General features: G+C 40.2%; 1 protein-coding gene across 3 annotated transcripts in view; it reads right to left on the bottom strand.

Moving 5' to 3' along the window:
- LOC131326967 (uncharacterized) overlaps window positions 1-21,013 on the bottom strand; it is a 145,411-nt gene that overhangs the window by 39,518 nt on the left and 84,880 nt on the right. The gene's annotated exons all lie outside the window — the stretch shown is intronic.

The following is a 21,013-nucleotide window of genomic DNA, read 5'->3' on the forward strand; positions in this document are numbered from 1 at the left end:
TCCACCATGAAGCAGGAGGAGAACGAACAGATCAGGGATTATGCAAAGAAGTACTGGGAGACTTTTAACGAGATTGAAAGTTGTAGTGAGGAGTACGCAATTGCAACATTCAAAACTGGTTTACCTGTTCGGGGAGAGCTGCGCCGTTCATTGAATAAACATCCGGTAGCCACCCTGGCTAAATTGATGGAACGGATAGAACAACATGCCAGAATGGAGGATGATATACTCCGTGAGGACGGCAGAATAATTGCTGAACAGCCAAAGGCACCTGCTAAAAAGGTGGAGAAGCCAGAACCCAAGACTTACAGAGATAGAAAGGAATACGGGCAGAATAAGAAGGAGTCATACAAAGAAAAGCAAGCTCCAGACCCTAAATCCTTCTTTTCTATCACTACAGTTTGGAAGGAGCCAATTTACAGGATTCTTTATCGAATAAAGAATCAACCATATTTCAAATGGCCTCCGAGTCTAGGAGGAGACAAAGATGCAAAACGTGCTACGAATCAGCACTGCAGTTATCATAAGGATTGGGGCCATATGACAGAAGATTGTGAGACATATAAAAGGCACCTTGATGATTTAGTCTCTCGGGGCTATCTTAAGGAATTTATCCAGGAGGACCCTAAAGAGAAAGGGAAAGCCATGGAGTTGGGTTACGAACAAAACCCTAAAGGCGTCATCCATATGATACATGGATTGGCCACACCTTACACGAGAAGTGAGGTTAGGCTATTTCAGAGGCAAGTCAAGCATGATCAGCATGTGATGCGGTTGGGAAACAAGAGGGGGCGAGAGACTGATGTATGCAAAGAGAGCATGGCATTCAGTGATGAGGATTTGGGGGAGGTCCAAATACCCCACAATGATGCATTGGTCGTAACCCTACGAATTGGGGAATACGACATCGAAAGAATTCTAGTGGACTCGGGGAGCTGTACAGAGGTATTGTACTACGATGCATTCAAGAAGATGGGGCTGGCACAATCAGACTTAGAACAGTCTACAACGCCTCTTATTGGGTTCGGTGCAGGAGCAGTTTGGCCCCTTGGAAAAGTGACATTACCTGTTCGGGCCGGATCAGTGGTGCTAAGAACGGACTTTTTAGTGGTCGATGTCCCTTCTTCCTATAACGCGATTATAGGGAGGACATGGTTGCATAAGATGAGAGCAGTCTCCTCGACTTATCACCAGATGGTAAAATTCCCAGGATCAAATGGGATTGAAGTTCTTAAAGGCAACCAGAAGGTGGCGCAACAATGCTTAATTTCCATCATCAAAACAGCCCCAAAAGTCCACCATATTCATACACTGGAAGTACCAGATCAACCAACCATCGAAGATGTTGGAAGAAGCCCGGCTGAAAAAGTGGTAGAGGGCTTGGAGAAGATTCAGATCAACGAGATTGATCCTGAAAGATATTTTTTGGTTGGGGAATCACTACCAATAGATGAAAAGGCCGAATCGGTAAAATTCTTGAAAGAGCATATTGATGTTTTTGCATGGGTGCCTGAGGAAATGCCTGGGGTGGATGCAGATGTGATCTGTCACCATCTAAACATCGACCCACAGCACAAGCCGATCATTCAGAAGAAACGAAGGGCAGCCGTGCAGCATGTAGATGCAGTGATTGAGGAGGTAGATCGTTTGTTGGAAGCCAAAGCAATACGAGAAGTCTATTACCCCGAGTGGTTATCCAACACTGTTGTAGTAAAGAAGAAGAATGGAAAGTGGCGTGTCTGTGTGGACTTCACAGACCTAAACAAAGCGTGTCCTAAGGATAGTTTTCCTTTGCCCAGGATTGACCAGTTGGTTGATGCAACCTCTGGTTACGAGCGAATGAGTTTTCTCGATGCATATCGAGGATATCATCAGATTGCTATGTTTGAACCTGATCAAGAGAAGACTTCCTTCATCACACCTCGAGGATTATACTGCTACAGTGTCATGCCGTTTGGACTGAAGAATGCTGGGGCTACATACCAAAGACTTGCAACCATCATGTTCAAAAATCTCATTGGGAAAACTTTGGAAGTTTACATAGATGATATGGTGGTAAAGAGTCGAGAAAAGGGAGGGCATATTTCTGATCTAAAGGAAGTGTTCGAAATCCTGAGGAAGTATAAATTAAAGCTCAACGCCTCGAAGTGTGCGTTTGGAGTTGGCTCAGGAAAATTCCTGGGTCATTTGGTAACTTTGAGAGGGATAGAGGCAAATCCCGATCAGATTGATGCCTTACAAAGATTACAGAGTCCCAAAACTACCAAGGAAGTCCAAAGGCTGACTGGGATGGCAGCAGCACTTAACAGATTCATCAGCAGGTCAAGCGACAAATGCAGACCCTTTTTTCAGTTATTGAAAAAAAGGGAGGGATTTGAATGGGGAGCAGAATGTGAACAAGCTTTCCAGGACCTGAAGAAGTACCTGGCCGAGCCCCCACTGTTGTCAACTCCACAGCCTGGTGAGTCTTTAATTCTGTACTTAGCTGTTTCCGAGCATGCAGTAAGTGCAGTCTTGTTGAAGGACTTGGGGATCGAACAAATCCCCATCTATTATGTTAGCAAGACGTTGTTGAATGCAGAGACGAGATATCTGCCTTTAGAAAAACTTGTCCTGGCACTTAGGACAGCAACCAGGAAATTGCCACACTACTTCCAAAGCCATAAGGTTGTGGTTTATACTGAGTATCCATTAAAATCACTGCTTCGAAAGGCAGATTTCTCGGGACGGATCTCGACATGGTCCGTAGAGTTAAGTCAGTATGATCTCGAGTATCAGCCACGTACAACAATTAAAGGCCAGGTATTGGCTGATTTTGTGGCGGAGTTTTCCCCCACCGTTGCTCCTTTGCCTCCTACGAGAAAGGAACAGGCAGCTAAGACATCATCCTTGAAGGATCAACCCGTAGCCGAACAGGATCCCAAAGAATGGAAGTTATTCGTTGATGGATCAGCGTGCAATACTGGTTCTGGAATTGGAGTTGTCCTCTTTCCCCCTCAAGGAGTTCTCATTGAACTCTCTGTTCGGCTTGGATTCAGTGCATCGAATAATGTGGCTGAATATGAAGCACTCTTGGCTGGGTTAAGAAGTGCGAAGACCCTTAAAGCAGAACGGGTCAGGGTGTATTGTGATTCCCAGCTTGTTGTGAATCAACTGTCCGGAGAGTACGAGACTCGGAATGAAAAGATGGTAGCCTACGTGCAGGCAGCAAAAGACTTGCTTGATACCTTCGAGAGGGTATATATTGAGCAAATAAGTTCAGGACAGAATGCTCATGCGGATTCCTTAGCATGGTTGGCTGCGGCTGTTCCTACTGAGTTCAAAAGGAAGGTAGCAGTTGAATATCTGAATGAGCCGAGCATTGGAAGGAGTGTAGACTTGGTCTTGGACGTGAACCAAGGACCAAGTTGGATGGACCCAATAATAGAGTTCTTACGAGACGAGATACTCCCTTCTGATAAGAAGGAGGCCCATAAGATAAGAGTCAAATCTGCTAGGTTTTGGATGTCCCCAGAGGGTAAGTTGTACAGGAAATCCTTCACAGGTCCTTATTTGCTATGCGTACATCCTGAGATGGTACAGAAGTTCCTTCATGAGATCCACGAGGGAACATGTGGGAGCCATGCTGGAGGGAGATCCATTGCTCACCGAGCAATTACTCAAGGCTACTGGTGGCCACACATGCAAGAAGATGCAAAAGTTTATGTAAAGATTTGTGAGAAGTGTCAGAAATTCTCACCAATGATTCGAACACCTGCTGAGGATCTGGTGCCTTTGACGAGTCCCTGGCCTTTTGCCCAATGGGGAATGGATATCGTAGGTCCATTGCACAAAGCAACTGGGAACCGAAAATTCCTGCTTGTAGCAACTGATTATTTTACGAAGTGGATTGAGGCAGAACCATTAGCCAAAATCACTGAACCTATGATAGAAAGGTTCGTGTGGAAAAACATCATCACTCGTTTTGGGGTCCCTTATTCATTGATTACGGACAATGGATCCCAATTTCAGAAGAAATTCAAGACTTTTTGTGCCCAGTATGGAATAAGAAATTATTATTCCACCCCAGCTTACCCTCAGAGTAATGGGCAAGCAGAGGCATCTAATAAAACTATCCTTGATGGAATCAAGAAAAGACTGGACAAAGCTAAGGGCAAATGGCCTGATGAGTTACCATTAGTTTTGTGGGCTCACCGAACAACGCCTAGGAGGTCTACGGGAGAGACCCCATATTCGTTGGCATTTGGAACAGAGGCTGTTATACCTCTGGAAGTGGGTCTGCCGACCAACAGGACAGCTTTGGTTGAAAGTGGAGGCAATGACAGGGCCCTTGAAATTGAGCTTGATCTTGCCGAGGAGAAGAGAGAAAAAGCCTTGGTACATCTTGCTTCTTACCAAGAACAGCTGATGAAAAGCTACAACAAACATGTTCATCCTAGGGAATTTGGTGTTGGGGACCTTGTGCTACGAAAAGTGCTCGGCAATACCAAGGTGGCTAACGAAGGTAAGTTGGGGGCCAACTGGGAAGGCCCGTACAGAGTAACTGAAATTGTGGGCATAGGAGCCTATAGATTGGCAGATCTGGATGGTGATCCAATTCCAAGACCTTGGAATGTTCATAATTTACGAAAGTTCTTTGTTTAGAAATATTAAAATCTGTTTTAGATTTGCACTACGTGATTGTGTGGGAATTACGAATATAATTCCTTTGTTCTATTTTTGATTACTTTATGGGGTACGAATAAACGCCCTCTTGCGTTTTGCAGATTATGAATAAAATCACTTATTTCATATAACTGTTGTGGTATTTAAATACGAACTACGAGTTTAGTCTCCTTTATTCGTATTGGGGAGCAGGGTATACCTTTTAAGTATGTGAAACTTAAAAGTTTTTAAGTATGTGAAACTTAAAACCAAGTACGTGACACTTAAACTAACTGCAGGTATGAAAACACTTGTATGTTTTTTATAATACAAGTACGAAATACTTGTATGGACGTTCAAAGTACGAGATACTTATATGGCATCTTAAGTACGTGATACTTAAGAGACTATATTGGCTTGACTTAAATGTAAGCCAAATTCTTAAGTACGTGACACTTAACGAATACAAGTACGAGATACTTAAGTATGTGAAACTTGAGGAAATCCTTTATGATCAAGTGTTTGTGTGACAACACTTGAAAGACTTGTAAAAAGCAAATGGCATGGCTTACACCTATATGCCTATATGAACCTTACGAATACAAGTATGAAAACACTTGTATGTACTAAAACTTGAAAACCAGTCCGAAAAACTGGTTTAACAAAAGTTTCTAAGTACGTGAAACTTAGATTCAGTACAACGACGTCCTGTTTCTAGGATCTGCTTGGGTACGAAATACTTATGCAGACACAAAATATATGATCAAACAAATCAATAGTACGAAATACTTGAGATTAAAGCAATGCATCCGAACAGATGTAATAAACAGAAGAGAGCCGGGCAAATGCCACGGAGGGCCGAATACCTGTTTGAGACAAAATATTAAAAGTTTGGGAGCCACACAGGGCCAAATGCTTATGGTCACGCAGGACCAGCAACCAAAAACAAGGAGTTCAGACAAGCCTACCAACAGTCAGTCCACATTCTGGACTTCCGGAACATCCGTATTAACCTGGGGACCTGCCCCATCATCTGCTGGATTCTCCTCCAACACAATGGGTTCATTGACCGCATCTTGAGCTGGGGACAGGACAGCCTGGGAACCAGATGGGATGTCTTCTTCTGCTCCAGTAAAATCTTCAATCTGCTGCTCAACATCATCTTCCAGAGGAACATCTTGCTGTTGGGAAGCTGCAGACCGGCTGCTCGGTAGTTCATTATCAGTCCACAATGGAGAGTCCTCAGCAACGCCAACCTTTGTTAAACAGGTTTCCCAGCAAGCAATCCAAATTTGATCTTGAAGAGCGGGAATCTGTTGAACATAGTTCGCAGTTGTGGTGTCAAATCCTTTCTGGTACCCATCCTCATATGCAGCTTTTTTGGCAGTATCAATCTCTGATAACGCCTGATTGAGGCTCTCTTCGGCAACTTCAAGTTTTTCCTTAGTTTGGTTGAAGTCAGATTTGGCCTTGTCTCTTTCTCTCTCCAGCCTGGTAACTGTTCGGAGCAGTCTGGTATTGTCATTCATCAGCCTCACCCTTTCTGCGTCTGCTTCTTGGTACTTTTTACCTAAAGTGACCATTTTTTGAATGAACTGGCAAAACACCGAACAAGTAAGCAATAAGAATATCCAGTGGTGTATGAAATATGCACTAAGATTTATATGAAAAGATTAAATCACATTACCCTAATACCACTGACGAGTCCAGTGGCGACGAGCCGATCAGATGTAGCCTCAGATTCTTTCTGCATATCTACAGGGAGCAGTAAGCCTTGGGCAAGGGCAAGTGCTGTCTCCGAGGAGCTAGCACTATCCCCGACATGAACAGGACGATCTCCCCTAGTGAAGGGAGGCGTCCAAGTCTGAGGAAGGACTTCAGTGGTTGGAGAGATGGGATGATGAGTTTCGGTAACTGCTCCAGGAGCAGTACCGTCTTGACTGTCAGCTCTTGGACGTTTGTCTCGATGGAAGTCGGTGGCTTCTGTAGCAGTATAAACTTCCCGAGGAGAAGAAGATGACCGTGCAGATCCCCCCCTATTGCGACGTGAACGCGGGGGAGGGACACCAGTTGATGCTACCCTATTGGTAGCACCTCGTCCCCGTGAGGAGACAGTAAGTAAAGAGCTAAGGTTGATGGGTTGGTGTGTCATTGTACCTGGAGTCGGAGGAGATCGAGAATATCCGGATGAGGAAGACTGACTGGTGATTGGGTGTAGAACAGGTTGTTGTTCGGTAATGACTTGCCTACGCCTAGATCTTCTAAGTACCACACGTGTTTGAGGTACACCGTCAGGGATAGCAATCTCGTCTGACTGACCGGCAACAGTGACACCAGCTTGTAGCCTTGTGTTTCGTGGTTGGGGGGCAGTGGAGGTAGAAGCAGCACTGGTGCTGGGATGAGCTAGTCTTCTATCAATGACTCCTCTGTATGAAGGTTCGTACCCCAGCAGCACGTCAACGTCCCGACCCCGACCAGCTGTTCGGGTACCCGGCACTCATGTGTGTTTAAGTACTTTGTTGATATCCTCTGTTCGGATATTGCTTGGTGTACGTCTGGGACGGTGGTTAGCGTTATCAGCTGCATCCAAAATGTTAAAATAAATAAGACATAAGGAAACGCTACGAGAAAGCAGTAAACAGAAACTTTCAGAATTAGGAAAATGAGGAGTATTACGTGGGTAGCCCCATATGTGGGGGCAGTGGAGCCCCACCACTTGACCATCCTCTCCTAGAGGTTCGAAAGCTCCAGTGACATAGAGAAAATCAACCTCATGGTCCCGAGCAGAATCTGGCAGGTTGAGCACGAGGCGCTTTTCTGCCCTTCTTACTTTGAAATAGTATGTGTTATAATCAGGGTTAAGTACAATGCTGTACCACCATTGAATATCCCAGATCCCCAGCTGGGTGCCTAGAATCCTATTCAAAGCAACTACCCCCATTATCAACCTAAACACATTTGTTGACACTTGCATTGGAGTGAGACGGTACCAACTCAGGATTTGACGAAGGAGTGGATGAAGGGGGAAACGGACCCCGCCTTCGACGATGGCTACGATTGGGATACACATTCTATCCCAAGAGCCACCGTCCCTATCTGCCCCTAGAGGGGCGAGTTCGAGACCAACATTTTCTGGAACGTTGTAATCCCTCCTAAATGCTGTCATGGCAGAAGGGGTCTCGCATAATTTCCTAAATTTACCGGGTTTAGGAAGGTTATCGTGTTCATCCACCATGGATATACTCGAAGGAAGTGTAAAAATACGACTGGACGAGACTGAAACCCTAGAAGTGATCTACAAATTCGAGAATGAAATCTCAGATGGAAAACCTAAGCAGAGAAAATAGAGTTAAGAACGAGAATCTTACAAGGGAACCGTGACGATTTCCTGAAACGCGATCGGGTTTTCAGAAGGCGGCGATGGCAGAAAAGCTTAGAAGGAAAGTCTCAAAGAAAGTTCGAGTGTTTTTGGGTAAAAACCCAAATGACCCCTTTTTTGGGGTTTAAGAGGGAGAAGCGGAGACGAAGCGTCCCCTCTTACGCCGTTACAGGAAAAGTAACGGGGAAAAGGGTTCTAACTAAACGGCGTATTGACGTCGTTTGAACAGAGTGGCAGATCACATTAAATGAAAAGCGTACGATGAGCACCACGTGGAGTCATTACCTCGAGATGGTATAGTGACGGAGGCGCCAAAATACATCAATGAGATATTGAAATTATGGCTGCATGGGATCAGAAGAGTTTGGTCTAGATAGAATTCTGTTTCTAAGCATCATATATTGCCCCCGAACAGTGGTAAATATATGAAGCTGGGGAGCAATTGTAGGGAGGTATTCCCGAGCAGGTACATTTAGTTATCGAACACGTGATGTCTAGGAACACGTGGTAAATACGACTAGACTTACCGCCGAGTAGTTCGGTGAACAGCGATATGGACCAGTGATATGAGAAGTCATGGCTATAAATAGACTGTTCGGTTATGATACAGCCGAACAGATGATGTAAAGAACCTAGCACGTGATACGAGTGATCACGGGTTGAAAGCAATGCAATCGATATCCGAATAAATGGTACGTGGGACCATAGTTTGAATATAGACAGGACAGTCATCATGCTAAAACAAGTGTTCGGCAATATGGACCAGTGACATGAGAAGTCAATGGTCCAGGAAGGTTGTACGGGCTCAAGGACCAGTTACATGTGAGTTAACTGGTCCAAGACGTCTGTTCGGCTATGAGACGGCCGAACAAAGATGGAACTCCAATCGAGAGTAGGAGCAGAGAGAATACTCTGGAAGATTCCAGAATAGTCATGTCTCATATAGGGATAAAGATCCCAAGAATATAGGATCTGAGAAAGATACCCAACGAGTATGGGATGTTCGGCTCTTAAAGGAAAAGAATCCTAAAAGGACTCTTTTCCATAAACTGATAAAGGAAACGAGACTCCTTGATATCCTGGGTTTCCTATACGAGTTAGGAATCCTATGGCAATAAGGATGCTTGGACAGCAAGCATCCATAAATCTATAAATATGAGGAAAACCTAGAGGTGAGAGGTACGCAATACTGCATTATTATTGCTTTCCTACTGATAATTAGGGCTGAGTTTTCTAGTACGTGATACTAACAAAAGCATCGGAGGGCCTTTGCCACGAGAGGCAAAGGTGCACTCACCCCCTGTCTATTTTGCAGATTAGGGTTCAGACGTCGAGCTAGGGTTCCGGTGAAGAGGCACGAATAAGCCGTTGCAATCCAGTTGATCCGAAGCGTCAATTGTTTTCATCCCCCTACATTAATGTATTTTGGGTATCTCAACACTTCAAGTGATTGAGACTTAAGACTCGACTTGATTTGATTTAGGTATCTCCACACTCCCGTACTCAAAACTAGTGCTTCTTCTTGATATGATGAGACTGGCAATGACCTACCATGCATCAACAATCTCTTTGCTAGCCAAGTGGCTATGACGATGCAAATGACAAGGCTTAAAAGACTTGAACATTGAATGGTGGAGGGACCGTCTAGCTACACCCTTTCATAAAATGAAATCTTGTAACTACTTAGGATTAACTTTAACTTATATGTCAACACACCTGAAACAATCATTCTTTGTGGTCTGTTTTTTAAGAGGTCTCTGGTTTGTATCTGCTGGGCTGCGTTTCTAGTGGCCGGAGCGTGGATGTTTGTGCAGCGTATGTGGATGTCTGTGGTGTTGATGGCAGTCGAACGTGGGGTGCTGTCGTCTAGGATTTGGTTTTTGCAGCTGGTGGTGGGCTGTTTTGACTGCTGTGTTGGGAGCTTGGGTGGTGCTGAGGTGGTTGCCGGGGGTTGGGTCATGGTGGCGGCAGAGGTAGCGAGGGTTAGGGTCATTGTGCTTTGGTTTGGGGATGGGCTGGTGTCCCGGCTTTGGCCCATTTAGGTGTTAGAACTTTTGGCCTTTTGGGTATTCTGTTGGCTCTTTGCTATCAGGTTTTTCTGTTCAAAAAAAATTGTGAGGTAATCTGCAGTGATAGGTTGATTTTGTTCTTACTTTTGAAATCTTTTTGTTTGATTAAAAAAAATTGAATCAAAAAATCTCATCCAATTTCTCTCTCTAATCACACCCATCATCACGGCATCCCGGTTGCATCACCACCGCAATCTGCCGTCATCCGATTCGACGACCATTTTAGATCGAACTGTGTCTTTACTCTTTAGAACAAAACACCCTATTTCATCTTAAAATCAATGGTTGGATCATTAATCAAATCGAAAACACATTATTGTATCCTTAACCCCGATTAACTATTTTTCTTTTAATTTGTTGAAATTTTTGCATTAGTTGTACTTGAAAATTACCCAATTGTCATGTTCGCGACCGTCAGTATCACCAATGTGTGCGTGGGAAATGAACTTTGGGAGACTAAAGAACCTGCAAGAGTTCATATACATGTACGGTCTTTACGGATACACCACTTATATAAATATGAGAATGATTTATTTACGGAAGCTTCGTGAATAGGTTATTCACGGAAGCCGCGCAATCATATCCGGCCCGTCCGTTTCAGTAATTAATGGATGAGATCTATTTTTAAATTTTGACCGGTAATAGATATCTATTGCCGCTAATAGATTGTTTTTAATCCAGATCGTCCAAAACACTTTTGGACAGCCGAGATTGAGCTCCGTCAATCTTATTTATGGAGGCTTCTTAAATTATAAGATTTTATCTATAAATATATACATTCACAAATAATTAGGTTAACAAGTTTGCAATGAGAAGCATTGGTACAATGATACACTAACGGTTACATATATCCCAACTGTTTATCCAAGCGCTGAAATAGATCACATAGGTTTATAGCAGCGTTCCACGACACATTTGCCAATGCTTTTGGCTGTTGATAAATCCCCTTTTTTATTCTTTATTATGTCACTATTAATGTAAAATGTTAGACTTCTTGATGGCCAATCAAAGTCAGACTAAAATAACCTATGTAAGATCCCCTGGGCAAAATTTCTTAAATCGTCTTAAAAAATGTTACTATCATGGCGTGAATACCTGCCCCCTGGGTGACTTCTACTTGTAGGTTAACTTCACTAATTTGTCAACTTCCCCAGCTGCGTCGCACCCGACAAAATAAAAGGTAATCTCTCTCTCTCTCACTCTCACTCTCACTCTCACTCTCAGTGTGTGTGAAAAGGACAAGCTGAGGAGCAAATTTAGGAGCACAAATGTTGTTGATGGAGGAGGAGGAGAGAGAAAAGAGTACTGAAAAAAGAGGGCAGCGATGAAAATTCCGTTTTTTTTTTTTTTTTTTTTCTAACTTTGGATCGTTGAATTACCGTGGGGATCCCCGTTCATTCATATTTTTTTTGGTTCATAATATATGTAGAAATTTTAGGTCAACCTTTCTTAATTTTGAAAAATATGAATGAACACCCAACCCAAAAAATTAACCCACAAATCAACCAATTTAAATAGCCCAATTATGTTATTATGTATTTGAACACTCAACTCAATATACTATGAATGTCCATCAATCTAGATAATTCATAATTCAACACCTAATCCATTAACTTATTGAAATAAATTTAAAAAGACCGAGAAGGGAAAAAATTTGTTGCTATAGGTGTTGTGCCATGCATTCTCTCTACATGTCCACTGTGTCTAAATAAACTACACCCTTTGTCTTCATTCTCTAGTCCCTTTTAAAATTTTGTCACTTTTCAATTGATTATATCGTAAAATCTATAATTTTTAGGTGATTTTGAAAATTTTGTTTGATAGTTCTAATTGAGATCCTATCAAACAAGATCTATATTACACATAAAAAGTATTACCAATAAAAAAATATAAGCAATTTAATATCTGGTTACAATGGGATGAGGGCTAAAGAATGAGGACGAATGGAGTAATTTTTAGTATTTATGGTACTAACTAATTCAAATTTGTTGTTGGTTTAGTTTATGAGATTATAAATAACCTTAAAAGAAATTCAACTACAAAACTCTACTGACTTAGAACCAAATTTTTTCATATCCAAGACTACGATAGAAAATCTAATGGTTTGTAGGAACTAATTAAGAAGAGCACATTTTAAAAAGGTATACCCTAACCTCTTCACCACCATTTCTCTCAAGAAGATATTAGTAAAATAATGCACTAGTTTAACATAAACTCAAAACATGACAAGTCAATTGTAAAATCTTATTCTCTCCACTCCAATATATATACATATATATATATATATATATATATATGTATATATATATACATATATATATATATATATATATATATATATATATATATTCACCACCTGAAATGAGAACTTTGAATTTTTTTTTCCATAAGCTAAAAAAACTCATTGTTATCTACTCACTTCCCAAAAAAGGTGTGGATTTATTTTTTATCTAGAACAACTTTTCTGAGTTCTTGTGTGATATAGTGGACATTTTTTTGGAAATTTTTGATTGCATTATTCATACTCACATATGAAACTATGTTACTTGTATATATTATTGGGTTTATATAAAGATAATTTCTGAACACCCTAATACTCGCATTTGAGTTTTGGATTCTAACTACAATAAATTTCAAAATGGCACCTGAACTTTCATTGCAATGTCACAGAAATACCTAAACTTCACTTTATTTCAATTAAACACATGGACTTACAAAATTCCCAAAATAAGGCATCTCCTGTTAGCCTCCATCCATTCCATCCACAAAATTGCTGACGTGACACACTTCACTTGTTAAGTGGGCCCATTTCATATGTTAGGAAGCAAATGAAATGCACACAATCACAACCCAACACTACCCTACTTCACTTTTCTTCACCTTTTAATTATGCGCACAATCAAAACTCCACAGATCAAAAAAAAAATCAAAACCCCACAAACCTTCAATATAGTCCCCTTCACTAGACTAGTCGGAGAAGTTCCCACTGCCACTGATGAGGATTTTTAGAAGCAATTTCGGTGGTTGAAGCAGAGGCAAATCGCATTCCAACCCAATATTCAGAATCAAGGATTGTTGAAGAAATCGAACCGAATTTGGAAGAAATTGTGGGTTCGGATGATGGGAAAGCAGAGGAAATTAGGAGGGTTTAAGAAGTAGAAGCGACGATGGATTTAGCGCAGTGAAAGGGTGGGGTTTTGATTGTGTGCATGTCTTTTACTTCCAAACATGTAAAATGAGGCCAGTTAACGGGTGATGTGTGCCACATCAGCAATTTTGTTGATGAAATGGATGGAGGCTAACGACATGTGCCTCATTTTGGGGATTTTGTAACTCCAGGTGTTTAATTGAAATAAAATGAAGTCTAGGTGTTTCGGTGACATAGGAGTGAAAGTTCAGGTGTTATTTTGAAATTTTCCCTTCTAATTATTATTCTATTTCTCTCCAATCATTACTCTCATTTTTCTCTATATCTCTCTCCAATCATTATCACTGTTTTCAATTGTTATATACTCTATTTCTTTCTACACTTATTACCTACAAACAAATTCAAAATCCCAAAACGAACGGGGTCTTGGGCTCCCGCAACTGGGAAACCACTAACAGACTATTTTGCTTACTTGTGAAGGTTTTATGCTTACCTGATTAGGGAATTGTGAACAAAATGCATAGTGCATTCGAAGAACTGAACATTTCTATCGAACCCAAACTCCTCCTTCCATTTGAAATCAGGAGTAATACATGTAAATTCTCAACATCTTTTGACGTATATATTCTTCTTAATTATATTTCAATGTAATTAGATTTTTATTATTAATATATTTTGACATAATTATAACATTTTGGTTCAATTCCAAATCGATGTTGAACTAGTAACTCATCTACCCGATCTATTTTTCGGTTCATTGATTACCAATTCGGTTTTCAAAACATTGATATGGGCCATGGGGTAACTACTAAGGATTAACTTAACTTATTTGTTAATAGACCTTAAACAATCATTCTTTGATTAAGGTTTTTTAAGAAGGCTTCCCTTCTCTCTTGATCTGTGCTGAGTTTAAAATTCAATGCGCAAGTATTAAAGAGAACAATTACTCTCTCTCTGAATTCTAAATTCAACTGTGGCATGTGATCATAATTGCGCAAGTATTTTTATTTTTTTAATAGAGAACAACAACTCCTTAAACAATGTCAGTCGTTAATGAACATATGACAATTACGCCAAAACATTTTTTTTGGAGTGATTTTGCCACTCCCATTTTTATTAATGTCACTTGTCTTTGTGTCTATATAAGATGGTTTGTTTTGTGAGAGACAGGGAGTGACATTAAAAAAAAAAGTAGCAAAATCAATTTTTTTTTTCCCCATATCAATGTTGCCACTACCCAGTTCATCCGATTGGCTGAGATAATAATTATAGTATGCAAGGCTTAGGCAACTTCGCATTTTTTTTTTCAATCCCAAGGTTGGCTTCTTGACCAAGGGTCCAGACCTGGGGTTTTTTTTCTCACTTAAGTTTTTAGGTTGGAAGCCACTAGATGCTTTCAATTTTTTGGCGCCAACCCATACGCGGTTTTGCTCTGATTTTAATTGAACCTCTCGCTAGTGGGACAATGAGATTCTTAGTCGAAGTGCGCTTAGACTGACCTAAACACTTAAGTCATCAAAAAACAAAACTTGCTCATCTCGTCATTCCAATGTCTAAACTGGCTAAAAAATTGTTTCTAGGAACTTTTAATGACTTGCTCAGTTCCCAAAATTTTTAACTAAAAAAATATTTATTATCCATACTTTCAATTATTACTCTCCACTCATTACTCCTATTGCTTCAACGGATTCCTAGTCCTAAATTACCAGGTTATCCCAAGCGTAGGGCGGGGACCGATGTAACACACTATCCGATAAGACTGGAGTCGAATCCACAGAGACGGTGTTGTTTGCTGACTTAAAAACTCGGGTTATTAGAATTTAAACTGGCTCTTAGGTGGCCCATTGTCAATTGGTTGAGTTTAACTAAAAACTTAGAAATTGATTATACTCTTTCAAGTAATTAAAAGGAAGGTACGGACGTAGGGTTCATAGCACTCACCATTAGGCCGAACTTATCTGCTTCATTCGGTGTTCTTAAAAATGTTTGATTTTAGAGAGGAAAAGCTACCTCGAAAGATGCGAACCTTTATTGTCGCTGTTCACCCATGCATGGCGGAGGACAAGTTTTGGTCACCTATACCCCGCCATTCATGGGCTCCAGCAATGTCTAGGTTCGTCTAATGAAAGGTCTTTACTAACCTAAAATTGTCTTTTCATTATTATTTTGAAACAGGAGCAAAACATGTCCGATTTGACCACGGTGTATTAATCACCTCCGCGACCGTACATTTACGACTACCCCTCCATTGACAAAGGATTTGCCAAGGAAAGGTTAAAAACAACTAAAAAACATAATTAATTATTATTTACGTGAACATAAAAGATCGATACTAGTGCGCGCTAGAAAGATGTATACAGTGGAATAGACCAAAGGTTCTCCACTCTCAACCTTTAAGGGATTCGCACTAATATTAACCTTAGATTCGAGTTTGGTGCGAGAAACAGCCGAATAGTTTGCGAATTTTCACAATCAAACCTCAATGTTTACTTATTAAGAAAATTATTTAACATACTTAAAATATAAAAACAAAATTGAAACAAGGAATTAAAAACTACTAATTTATTACAAACAACAGAATACAAGTGGATTACAAGGGCCAAGCCCTGAATGAAAGCCGTAGTTGGAAGAAGGGAAGTATTTCGGAGGGAAAATAAGTTGCGGGATTTTCGCTGGGGAAAAGAAAGAAAAAGAAAAAGAAAGAAAGAGAGAGAGAGAGAATGGGTGCTTTTATTTTATTTTATTTTTTCCAACTACCCCTTGTCCTGCCTCCACTTTCTTCCTTTTATATAAGGAAAAGAAGAAGAAAAAAATAAAGAAGAAAGGAAAGACATATCATATATACAATACGGAGTATAATATCTACAAGTTATATTATTTATATTATGTAGATATTTTATTCCCATTGGTGGAGTCTTCGATTGCAGACCCCTCAATGGGAAAAATTATACTATGCCCCAATGGCTTGCAACTGTGTACTGCTTTGTTTCGTGATGCTCTCAATTGATTTTTAACACGACGTCGGATTAGAGTCCAAACACAGTCAAAATTTCTATTTATATTTGGGGTTTTAGATGACGGCATTGGCTTCTTCCATTTTTGCATGTGCGCGAGATTGGTCAAGCCAATTTGGGTGTCAAAAGTTCATAACAGCTTTAGATTACCCCCGATTCTTTTGTTTCCAGTGACAATTGGATTGAACTTGTACATGTGCCCTTTTTATTTTTTATTTTTATACTTCTTCTTTTCTTTCTGCTTATAATAACTATCAAATCCTGGTGGACTTCAGTTTTGTGAAGACGATCAGGACAATCCCGACTCTAAACAGCAGCGTGAATGGCGGAGGATTTGTCACAATTGATGTGCTTTTTGCGACACCTTTTTTGTTGCCGCAAAATTCTTGTCACTAATTGATTTTGGCACCAATTTGAGTGACAACAATTTTGAAATTGCCGCAAAATAATTACTTTCTATGACATCATGCATTCTTGTCACTATATTACCTATAATGACAATTTCAAAAATTTTCACAACATTTTTGTAGCTGAAGCTCAATTTTCTTGGTGTGAGTCACCGGTTTAACTGCCCAAAATCCTCTGAATGAAAGGAATATGAATTTGTAGAAAGTGCTTTGTGTTGTCGAAGAGGGTTGAAATTAGCAAGGCTGAGTCTAGCAATCTCTAATGTCTCGGAATCACCAAACTCAGATCGGGTATCTAGTGTTTAAAAGGCTAGGGATATTTTGGTCCGATCGGCCAAAAATAGCAATACCATGTGTAGTAAGACTAGAAATAGAGAAATTCTATTAGGGTGGTGCTAATGCCAAAACTGTTTTTGTTAATGTCAAAACAGTTGTGCATAAAAAGCTTGTACCATGAGCAATGTAATAGTTTTGGCATTAACAAACGAAGTTTTGGCATTAACAAAAACAGTTTTGGCATTATCATTTCTCATTCTATTATTTAGAGTATTATGTTACAAGAGGTCAGTACATCGTTATATAGGGAAAACGTAGAAACCTTAACTAAACCATATTACATGAAAGGACAATACTACCGTTGTAACTAAACATTAATAGCATCATACACATTAATATTCTAACACTCCCCCTCAAACACATGATGCGAACACAGAGAGCATCGTGAGTATGCCATGATGAAAATGAGATGATCCAACTGATATCTTTGACTGAAACAATCCAAAAAGCAAAGCCAAATCCACGCAGTAATGCAACTTCGATCCAATCCAAAATGAAGAATCACTAATACTTTGGTACCCGAACAAATGCAGTGGAAGAACGAATGAAAATGCTAATGGAGAAATATGAGACAATTTTCAACACTCCCCATCATGTGCGAACCCCAAATCTCATGGGGAGAGATAAACAAAGGATCCAACACTGATCACATCAACAGATCCAACAAGGATCACAATAAGACAAGGTGCCACTAACAAATGGAGATTTAACTACCAAACAACGAAACAAACACTCGCCCATAATTTCACCAAAAGTCGAGACATATCCTTAAGGGACCAAACTGTCACATTGCTACAAAAACAGCGACCAAAACAAATACTGCAAAGTTCAGGGACCAAACTATAACAAAATAAATGTGAGGGTGATAAGCACCCGTTAATGTAATGTAGGGTGCGCTAGTGTTTAGTTTTAGTTTAATTGAAGTACTAATTAGTTATTGTTAACGTTGTTTGCTTGTAGAGTATTCTAGTTCTATTTTGCAGGTGAATCGCCAAACAGGGGAGTTTTCGAAGCTTAAGGCATGTCATGGCCTGAAAATGACCCGATGGCCAAGGCAAAAGTTGAATTGCCCAAGCAGAAGCTGAATTGCCCGAGCAGAAGCTGGATTGCCCGAGCAGAAGCAGAATTGCCCGAGCAAGAGGCAGGTAGCCAAGGCAGAGGATGACGGCCAAACATCGAGCTGTTGAGCTCGGCATCGATGTCAAGGGAAAAGGTCCATCGATGCCGAGCCCCTTAGTGGTCCAGTCCCTTAACCATCTCGGCATCGATGGGATGTATTGTGTTACATCGATGCCGAGCCCCTTAGTAGAGCACTCTAAGGCCGTTGCCATCGATGCCGAGGGCCTTAGGGGCGAATTTTCAGAGCATCTTGGGAATATTCCAGGCGTGGATCCCCGGAGTATAAAAGCTTATGACATCATTTTGTAAAAGGAGAGTAGCATAGATTCAAGTAGTACAATTTCTAGATCTAGATTAGATTTCATTGCAATTCAAATTGTTCTTGAGTGTTCTTCATTTTTCAGTTTTGAATATTTTAATTTCTGCTCTTAGTTGTTAATTTTTGTTATTGTTGCCTTAATTAAAGTTGTTTCTTTACTCCCGATCTATCATAATCTCTAGTTTATTTCAAGTCTTGTTATTTCATTATGTTAGCTAGATTTTTGCTTGCTCCTATCTCTCTAGATATGTGCGAGTAGTTTCAAGGGTTAGGTCATGGGATAATTAGCTTCTCATGGCTCGGGCGAAAATTGCATTTTGCACCCAATAAAGCTTTAACCTTTGATTTGAAAATTGATGTGGGGTTCGGGTTTGTTTGACAAATTACCGAGGTGTTAACCTCTTTGATCATGTGTAGGTGGGAGCATCGCCTACCCACCACACATGATGCTTAGAGCTCTGTCGCTCGTGGTATTTGCCAAATGAATTCTAGAGCTAGCTTGGTTTTCAAATCATTTTATCTTCCAATTTGAGAACTTTAATCAAGTATCTTAAATTGTGTAATTGGGTGAAGAGTGTGATTTAGCTCAAGTCTTGAGTGTTAATAATTCCTAGACCTAGTCTATCTTTTCTCTAGTTAATTCGTTTTTAATTTAGCCTTTTATTTCTACCATTTAAAGTAAAACAAAGTTGGCTATCTAAAAGCCGAAAGTCCTTACTTGCATCTACAAATCCGACCAAGCCATATAATTATTCCCTTGGGTACGATCCCGGATTTTCGGATTATCATGCTTCAACTGACGTATTAGGCCCTACGCTTGGGGTGTTATCTCTTATATCGGAGCGAACGAAGCAGAGGGACTGAAGTGGAAAACCCTAGAAATTGGATAAATGCGAGATCCTGCTAAAAAGCTGAGAAAAAGATACTAGAAATCAGTTCCGTGGGATGAAAAGTTAAGATTACTTTGCTTAGAATTTGGTTTTAAAAAAAATTCAATATTTTCAATGTGACCTTTGAAAATTTGTGAAAACCTTAAAAAAAAAAAAAAAAAACTTTTACAAACCCTAAAAAACGAGACTTTTACGAACACTAATTAAAAAAAATAGATTTTTTAACAAACCCTAGATAGAAAACGAAATTCGGATACCATGCAGTGAGACTAGAAAGGAGAAAACTGAAAGAAGAGGAAGAAGATATGACTACTGTGCAGATTCTGTGGTTTGTTGTAGAATAGATGAGTGCTTGACGGATGGCGGTGAGGCATAAGCCGCTCGCCGGAAAGCGAATATCTCACAGGCCTAGATCTTATGCTCTAATACCATGTAGTAAGACTAGAAATAGAGAAATTCTATTATTCAGAGTATTCTGTTACAAGAGGGTAGTACATCATTATATAGGAAAAACATAGATACGCTGAGTAAACCCTATTACATGAAAAGGACAATAACGTCCTTGTAACTAAATATTAATAACATCATAAACAATACTCCCTCCGTCCCAAATTAACTGTCCACGTTACTATTCCGGACATTTTAAAAAATCATTTATATCTTCCAAAGTATAATAATTTTTATATGCAATATGGATCTTTTTTGATAGATCTCGATTGATTCTATTAGACAAAATTTTGAAAATTATGAAAAATAGTATAAATTAAAAGATATAATTCATTTTAAAAAATTTGAAAAAAGTGAAAGTGGACAGTTAATTAGGGACGGAGGGAGTAATATTCTAACACAATGGGCATTCCAATAAAGGCCTCCAATTATTTTATTATATACTCATACTTTGTATTGATAACACATATCCCCCCAACTAGCAAAAGAATGGTGACATGGCTTGGCTTGGTTGAACTTGGAGCCCAACATGAGAGAGAGAAAGCGCACTCCAATATACGCGATCCCAATCTATGCACCACCTGCAGTTTTCCGTGTTGCCAACTCATGAACCACCGTCAATATTTGTGTTCCAGATCGATCCTAATTGATGCACCACCTCCTGTGGTATTTGTGTTGCCAACAGCTGGTAGTTCACAATTGTGTTGCCAATTGATACAGGAGCACTGACATTATTCGAGCTCCCAAAGGAAACACCACCTTCTATAGTCGTGTCCCCAATTAATACACCACCTCCAGTATTCGTATTCTTGTCACCATCAGATGCTTCTTGTGGCTGTTTGGGAGGCAGAGATTCCCAATCTGATACAATGAAGTCCTCGCCTCCAACTTTTAAATATCCCCTACTGTCTCCACCTATGGGCCACCATGTCCCCTGGTACATAACTTCTAAATTGATGACACTAACACCGTCCTTGGTGTTGAAAGAGGGCTTGATCAACGTACAAGCTCTTGTAGATGTGTCTTCCCCTGGTTGGTTTGCCTGTGCAGTAATAAAGTCAACTGAGTCTTTAGTCGGACCCCAAGCCCAGTATTTGTCGTTGTCACAACATCTTATGTGGACTAGTCCACCTCTAGACTTTGACATCTGAATTTCGTGCTTCACGCCCCATCTTCCAACGTCAGCTGTCTGATCAAATTTCAAGTAGCAATTTTGCCCAACTGGGCGCAAGTAGTTCTTG

The sequence above is a fragment of the Rhododendron vialii genome, chromosome 5a (genome assembly GCF_030253575.1).
Source record: "Rhododendron vialii isolate Sample 1 chromosome 5a, ASM3025357v1".
Taxonomy (NCBI): Eukaryota; Viridiplantae; Streptophyta; class Magnoliopsida; order Ericales; family Ericaceae; genus Rhododendron; species Rhododendron vialii.